This window comes from Mus pahari, chromosome 10 (genome assembly GCF_900095145.1).
Source record: "Mus pahari chromosome 10, PAHARI_EIJ_v1.1, whole genome shotgun sequence".
Classification (NCBI taxonomy): Eukaryota; Metazoa; Chordata; class Mammalia; order Rodentia; family Muridae; genus Mus; species Mus pahari.
This window is the reverse complement of record NC_034599.1, coordinates 40,011,291-40,014,167: the sequence shown is the minus strand read 5'-3', so window position 1 is coordinate 40,014,167 and position 2,877 is coordinate 40,011,291.

The following is a 2,877-nucleotide window of genomic DNA, read 5'->3' as shown; positions in this document are numbered from 1 at the left end:
CCTGCCTCTGCCTCCCAAGTGCTGGGATTAAAGACGTGCGTCACCACCGCCCAGTGGCAGGTTATATTCTTACCATTAATGAATAAACCAACAAAATGTGTGTGTGTGTGTGTGTGTGTTGTTTCCATTTGAATAAAAAAGAAGATGCTTAGACTATATACTTTAATCTTCATAGGAATCTTGTGGAGTTGCTATTAATATTCTTATTTTTGCAAATGAGGAATCAGGCATATGGCTAGGTACCTGCAAATCAATCCTAGGCTGGTGACTCTGAACCCATGTTAGTCACACCATGATACTGATTTGCAGTGAGGAGTCGTCAGGGTAGAGAAAAAGAGAGGCAACACCTAGCAGTCCTTTTGAAAACCATGTAAGTTTATTCATTTTATGTGTGAGTGTTTGCTTGCATCTATGTATGTGTTATCACTTGCATGTCTGCTGTTTATGGAGGTCAGATGGGGCATGGATCTCCTGGAGCTGGAGTTAGGGTAGCTGTGAGCTATCATGGGGATGCTGAGGATAGAGCCCAGGTCCTAGGCAAAAGCAACAATTGCTCTTAAGCTGTGAACCAACCTCTCCAGCCCCCTTTAAAGCCAAAATAATTTATGAGTTCGCAGAAATGGGCAAAATTTGGAGTTTCCTTCCTGAAAGTTTCCTTCTCTCATTTGGAAAAAAAAAGTAAAATATGTGCATTTTTATTAGGTTGGCAAAGATCAAGAAGGTTAGGACAAAGCTTTCAGAAAAGTTATAGAGAAAGAGGCCCTCTTCAGAATTGCTGATGGGAAAATGAATTACTAGGACAATCTTTCCTGGGGACGATTTGGTAATGTCTGTCAAAATCACAAATGTCTATACTTGGAGTTCAGCAACTGCATTTCTGGTACTTCATACTAAAGGTATATCACACAGTTGCAAAGTGGTGTCCAAGACTGTGCATCGTGTTATTGTGTGAAATTGAATAGAATGGCTGGGCATGGTGACTCACACCTATAACATTAGCATTCAACAGAGGCAAGAGGATTGCCTCAAGTTTGAGATCAGAGTCTGGGCTACACAGTGAGTTCCAGGAGAGCTTGGGCTACACTGTCAAACACTGCTTTGTTTTGTTTTGATGAGATGATGACTCAGTGGTGAGCACTGGCTGCTCTTCCAGAGGACCCAGGTTCGATTCCCAGCACCCACCCATATGGAAACTCTCAATCATTTATAACTCCAGTCTAGGGGGAATTCTGCATCTTCTTCTGACCTCCACAGCTACTGCTTGTAGGTAGTGCATAGATATACATGCAGGCAAAACACCCACCCACATAAAGTAAAAATAAAAAAAGGAGGAGGAACAGGCCATTCAGTAGATTGAAAGTCATATACATTTTCCACTGCATGTTTAAAAACTGCATGTTTTCAGACATCCTCAAGAGTAATTAAGGAACAATTTCCCAGTTTTATTAAGTGGAACCACTGAGATGGCAGTTTTGGGCAAAGTTCTCTATGAACTCACTTGTTTAGGTATAGGTCATCTTTGGAAGTATTAACATCAACATTTGCTGCCATGAAGGGAAGACAGAAATTGATGTCAGCAACGTGCTAGCTCAGAACCAAGGCAGTGGGGTTTTCAATTTCATTAACATTCTAACCACATGACGCCAGACGTGCCTGTGATTCCAGAACTGGGGGACAGAAGCAGGAGGACCTTTCTAAGTTTGAGGTTAGGTTGGTTTACATAGCTCAGGACTAGACCAGTTAGACTCTATCTCAAAAAAAAAAAAAAAAAGNGGGGTGTGGGGTGTGTATATTAGGGGGCTGGAGAGAGTGTGCAGCAGCTAAGGGTGGGTGTGGCTCTTACAGCTCACTCGGGGCTGTTTCCCACCTATGTCAGGTGGTGCCCAACTGCCTGTCACTCCAGTTCCAGAGGTTCTCTCTTGTCCTCTGTTGTCACCTTGTGCTGTACATACAAACAAGGATACATAGATAAACACAAAGAATAGTTTGGTTTTTTTTTTTAAATAGGGAATGGGGATAGGGATGTAGAGTGCTTGCCACCTTGTAGTCACAAAGTCCTGAGCTTGATTGCCAGCAGCACATGAACACAGGCACAGTGGGACACACCCGTATTCCAAGCAGTCCAGAGGCAGAAAGCTAAGTGTCATCTTTGGCTGCGTAAGTTCAAGATCAGTCTCAAATAGCCAAGGCCATAGCTCCAAAGTAGCTGTTTTTTTAAAAAAAAAAAAAATTAGCCATATGACATATTGATATTCAAGAGAAATAAGTTAAAATTTACAACCAAAGCTGGGCGTGGTGGCACACACCTTTAATCCCAGCACTCGGGAGGCAGAGGAAGGTGGATTTTTGAGTTCGAGGCCAGCCTGGTCTACAAAGTGAGTTCCAGGACAGCCAGGGTTATACAGAGAAACCCTGTCTGGAAAAGACAAAAAAAAAAAAATTACAACCAAAAAATAAAGCACATGCATTTTAAGGTAATACGAGAAAGGTAAAAAAGAATATTTCTCAGTGCCCCCCCCTCGGTGTGTTTGTGTGTGTGTGTATGTGTGTGTGTATGTGTCCTTAGGATCAAACCCAGGGCTTTCTTTCCAAATATCAGGCAAGCGCTCTCCCATTGAGTGTCCTTTTGCCAAGATTTTCTTGCATATTAGCGTTAGACCCCACTAAAGTTTCAAAACGATCCCTATGTATGTGGCCTAGGACATTACTCTAAGACTCAGTTTCCCCACATGTAAAATAAGGGTTATCTTATATGATTAGTAAGAACTGAATGCACATAAAACATTTGGGATCATAGAAAGTACTCAATAAGAGCTAGTTATTTCTGCTCGAAAACATCCAGCCACAAACCAAATTGTGATCTATACCAGGTCGCTT